We start from the raw sequence: 5453 nt of genomic DNA, 5'->3' as shown, positions 1-5453 counted from the left end.
TACAAGGACCTCCTACTGAGAGGGAAAGGAGTAGTTACTTTTGGCATCCAGAGAGCTTCATCTCCAGAGGGAAAGAGGAAATCCAGTTGCTCTCCCCCGTCTTGGGAAAGAGAAATGGCATTACAATGAGCAGAGGAAGAGATTATTTTGGTACCTACACATTGCAGCTCTCTCCTCTCCCCGAAAGGCCTTTCCAAAGTACAAACTGCTGCGAAAACAAGCAAACCTCTCTGGTCCTACCTAGGCATGGGAAGACGCAAAACTTTACAGATCACCAGTGTATGAAAATAAGAACCCGAGGGATACCATTAAGAAGGCTCCGCATTGCCCTGCATGCATGCACACATGCAAAGAAACCCACTGGGAGGGTCTTTACCTGCTCAGACTGGCAGCCTTCCAAGGCACCGTTAGGCACAGCTCCTCTTTGCCCCGATTCCCCTGCATAAAGCACGTCATTCAAGACAGCACAGTCAGGTATTCAAAACAGAAACATGGGCACTCAAGGGGAGCATCTCACACCCTCCCCACACCAAACCCTTATAATAGGGTCAGAAGGTCACTTGTGAGCAGCCAAGGAAACTTCCAGCCATCATCAACATGGGGATCTAATTGCAGGCACCAGGAAGGAGCAGGATCTCAGGCAGCCGAGGGGCTCCAGCAGCTGCTTGGGGAGACTGAGGTGGCCAAAGGCACCGAAGGGGTCAGCCCCCCAGCCCCCCAGCCCCCCAGCCCCCCAGCCCCCGGATCGTGGTCTGTGGGAGACATCGAAGGCACCGCTTCCCAGCCCTTCCCCTCACAAAATCTCATTCCGCCTCAGGACAGGGGATCCCCCATGGGAAAAGCGGACATGTCACCTATTTGTAGGCCCGCCACCCGGGGCGAACCCGCAGCGCCGGTCCACTTCTCCCCCTCCTTTCCGGACCCCGAAGCGGTCAACCGGATGGGCGTGGCCACTGGCCAGGCCACGCCCCGTGATTACCTATATTTGCATACGCTCCCAGTAGGCGCCGAAGACATGACCGCCGACCCAACCTGCCCTCCTCCCCCGCGTTCCGCGCTCTCGCCGACCTGCTCCACTGCCACCGCCGCCACCGCCGCCAGGGGCCCGGGCCAGGCCAGGCCTACCCTGGCTCCGCTACCTAGGCAACCACAATGCGGCCGCTTATTGGCCAGCGCGCGCCTTTCGCAGCAACTCGGTAGACCATTGGCCCGCAGGCTTTCTCCATAGCAACGCGACGCACCATTGGCTGGCCGCGTCCCTTCCATGGCGACGAGACGGTTTGGTTGCTAACGGGGGACGGGAGAAGGCGGGGTCAACGCTGCCGCTCGAGTTCCATTCCGACACAGCAGGAAGGGGGATGGGGGCGCTGAGCGGCAGCGGCGGCGGCGGGGGGGGGCGGAGTTTAACTTGGCCCGCTCCATATTTCAAAGGCTGGTTCGCAATCTGATCCGTCGCCAATCAAGCGGCGGGAGCTCCGCCTTTGGCAGTGAAGAACCTAAGGAAGGCCCTGCTGGGTCAGATCCAGGCCCACCAAGTCCCGCAGTCTGTTCACACAGTGGCCAACCGGGGGCCTCTCGGAAGCCCACAATCGGAGTGCGTGGTTTTGGTTGCTCCTCTTACAAAACACGTGTTCCCAAGGAACGTGTGGATGCACGGGCCCCGGAAAGCCGCAGGCTTTCGCTCTGCATGTTGATCTCTTTTCTGGGTTAGCATATTATTAAGATCACCCTGGATAAAGCTTCCCCCCGGATCGTGACCGGGTAGAGCGACAGGAACAGCTGCTTCTTGGCGGGGGTGCGTGGGGAGGGGGGGGGGAGAGAGAGTGACCCTCCGTCGTTTTCCGGACTGCATTTCGGAACAAGCAAGGAAGGCAGCTGTACTCTGAAATTTCTCAGCCGTATGCGCCCATGGCCTCGAAAGAAAGACCCGTGTAGCTGAATGAACCCTGCAAGGGAACGTCACTGCAAAGCTGATGATGAAAGAGTCCTTTCCGCTCATCCACGGCCACAGACGAGCTCTTTCAGCGATCCCTCCTGATCCCGGCCCATCTCATCCCTCGCTCTCTTTCAAGACGGCGAACTCGCAGAGAGAAACTGGAAAACGCGTCCCTGTTTTCTGCGTTAAAACAGAGTGCAGACGCAATTTGTTTATTTTTTTATGAATTTTTATTAATTTTTATAACAAAAAAACAAATAAATACAATAATAATATATTAAAAATGAAAATACAAAAGAGTATCTATATATTATTAGTACATTCGTGATTACAAAATTATAAGGTCCAATAGGGGATTGGTTTAAACGCAGTGTAAACGTCCTGCCAATTTAAACGACCTGGCTCGGAAAGGCGAATGTATTATTATCAGATAAAAACTGCGAGATTGTTTCAATTTTGGAAGTTGGATAAAAGCCTTGGTTGTTGGAGGATGCGGGCATCGATCCCGCTACCTCTCGCATGCTAAGCGAGCGCTCTACCATTTGAGCTAATCCCCCACTCTTTTGGAGAGTTCCACTGAGCTGAAGTAAACTTTCTCTCCAGCAGGGGGGAAATAAGGCAAAGACAACTGAAAGCCATTGGGAGGGAGCGTGGGTGGGCGCATCAGGGCATATGAAGCTTTCAAGCGCGCCCTCTGCTCTCCGCTGAGGGTGCTGCAGCCCGTTTAAGTAAGCCTTGGGCAAGGCTGGGTTGGACTACCTGCTTGTGCTGGAGCATGGTGCTCTCCCTGGCCTCTAGCAGCTTGACTTCTGTTAAGTGCCCTCAAGTCGCTTGCTACTCATGGCGACCCTATGAATGAAAGTCCTCCAAAATGTCCTATCTTTGACAGACTTGCTCAGATCTTGTAAATTGAAGGCTGTGGCTTCCTTTATTGAGTCAATCCCTCTCTTGTTGGGTCTTCCTCTTTTCCTGCTGCCCTCCACTTTTCCTAGCATGACTGTCTTTTCCAGCGACTCTTGTCGTCTCATGATGTGACCAAAGTACAACAGCCTCAGTTTAGTCATTTTAGCTTCTAGGGTCAGTTCAGGCTTGATTTGATCTATAACCCACTGATTTGTTTTTGGTGTGTGTGTTTTGGGGGCAGTCCATGGTATCTGTAACACTCTCCTCCAACACCGTATTTCAAAGCTCTTCCTATCCGCTTTCTTCATTGTCCAGCTTTCACACCCATATATAGTAATAGGGAATATGATGGCATGAATTAACTTGACTCCTCATACACTGAAGATTTTCCTGCCCTTTTCATAGAGCTATATGATGAGAAAACCCTTTACCTGCCGGGCCTCCCAGCTCGCCACAGGCGGAGGCTCCAATCTGCCAGAATACCTTCAGGTAAGAGCTGCTCCACACAGAGATATGCAGTGTAGGAAATGCACGTAGCCCATGCTCAGAGGTATGGTGGTCATTCGCTCAAAATTTCAGTGGGTGGCACAAAATCTATCATACTAAATTAAGTAATTTGTTCAATGCTCTGGGTAAACCTCCAGTTGACAGCTCTAGAAAGTGTGTGGTGGGAAGGGGGGGTTGTCCTCGTGGCTACGAGTCAATTTTAGGGCGAGAATCGGTGATTGGAAATAATCATTGCTAGCTTCTGAAATAGTCTGCAGTGGGCAGATCTCATGGTTGCAGTCAGGTGAATGCACCCCAAACCCACAGGGTGCTGTGCTATCTCCTTCTCCCATAGAAGAGCATACTGGCCTCAATCCTGCCCTCCTCCCCACATTAACCTATGGATTCTTCCTCATACTTCTGAAAGGTGAATCAAGAGATTTGAGAAGCGTCCTAGGCAGGAGGGCCCTTGTCAAAAGTGTAGCAGCAACTCCACAGTAATAAAAGAGCAGTCAAGGCTTCAAGGCCGAGTAGCATTTAACCAGGAGGCAAGCTATCACATTTGAAAGTACAGGGGAGCTAGTGAGTTGTAGTGCTTAAGAGAATTGGACTAGGATCTAGGACAAACCCCCATAATCCACTGAGCATGTGACCCACTGAGCTGCAGACACCCAGCATGCTCACTTGGAATCAGCTATTAGGCAGGGAGAGGGGAAGGCAGAGCTATGACCATCTGGGTGTCAAGGCCAGAACCTCAGGCAGCACGAGAGTGCTGAGGCCAGGAAACACAAGCCAAGCATAGGCGAGCCCCTGTTGAACTTTAAAAAACACTACTGTTTGGAAGAACCTGCAGCATAGGGACAGGGTGCCATGGAGAGCCAGTGTGGTGTAGTGGTTGAGTGGTGGACTCTGGTCTGGAGAACCGGGATTGATTCCCCGCTCCTCCACATGAGGGAAGACTACTCTGGTGAATTGGGTTGGTTTCCCCACTCCTACACATGAAGCCAGCTGGGTGACCTCAGGCTAGTCACAGCTTAGAGCTCTCTCAGCCCCACCTACCTCACAGGGTGTCTGTTGCGGGGAGGGGAAGGTGATTGTAAGCCGGTTTGATTTTTCCTTAAGAGGTAGAGGAAGTTGACATATAAAAACCAACTCTTCTTCTTCCTGCTTCTCTGCATGCATGCTGAGACCAGCAGGGCTGCAATGTCACCTAACTAGGTTGGATAGGACTCCTTCCGTGCTCTGACCCCATGCCTTGTTCCCCACTATGGTTGAAAGTATTTTTTCCAGTTTACACAGTGCAGCTACTTTAGGCCCACTTGGCAGGGAATGGGCATATTTTAATCTGTATTATAAATACCACCCCATATCCCTCTTTTACAGCCAATGGAGGTCAGAATGCATACTCATCTCTTCCCTTGGCAGTGGAAGAGCCATTTAATGGGGGAAAAAGCACCATGCCTGCAGTTTTTTGTAATCCAGCTTTATTACTGTTTATTGTAATGTTCCACTGCATTATTTCCAGTCTTGCGGTTCCTGCCTTACAGTCTGTATTGCACTGTTTTTTTGGGGTGCAATGTTTTCTCACTTTGACGGCTCTGCGTATTACACTGTTCTTACTGCATTCTTTTGGTTGTAACCTACCTTGAGTCTCAGCAAGAAAGGTGGACTATAAAATGAAGAAGACAAATACATTTCATGCACACAGAATGAGGAAGAAAGAGGAAGGCAGCAGCCCAACCTGAGAGGACAGTGAAGGGGCAGAGGATTTAGGGCCGGTGTTAGAAGGAGGAAGCTGGTGGCTCCGGAATGGGAAAATGACGGGGTCAAAAGGGGACTTGGTCTAGCCTAAGATGCCATCTGAAGCAAGGGGCAAAGACAGACAACATGAAGGCAAGGATTGTTACCAAATATATTTTCCTTTATTGCACATGACAGGAGCGCCACAGAACTGTCATGACAGTCCCATTACCTTTGGAATTCCAAGTGAGTCGAGGAGAACAGCCCATAGTCAGTGGCCAGGCCCCCGCAGCAGCAGACAATGGGCTTCTCACAAGTCCTGCTCTAACGCCTCTCCCCCACAAATACACACCTGAGTCTGGCAGCGCCTGATAGGCATTGAGGGGGC

At 51.4% G+C, this 5453-nt stretch overlaps 1 protein-coding gene across 1 annotated transcript in view; it reads right to left on the bottom strand.

Annotated features, from left to right (window-relative positions):
- The window catches only part of EMILIN1 (elastin microfibril interfacer 1), a 138503-nt gene that overhangs the window by 65726 nt on the left and 67324 nt on the right, over positions 1-5453 (bottom strand). The gene's annotated exons all lie outside the window — the stretch shown is intronic.

Source organism: Euleptes europaea, chromosome 7 (genome assembly GCF_029931775.1).
Source record: "Euleptes europaea isolate rEulEur1 chromosome 7, rEulEur1.hap1, whole genome shotgun sequence".
NCBI classification, from domain to species: Eukaryota; Metazoa; Chordata; class Lepidosauria; order Squamata; family Sphaerodactylidae; genus Euleptes; species Euleptes europaea.
Note: the sequence above shows the minus strand (reverse complement) of the source record. Positions and strands in the feature narration are given on the sequence as shown.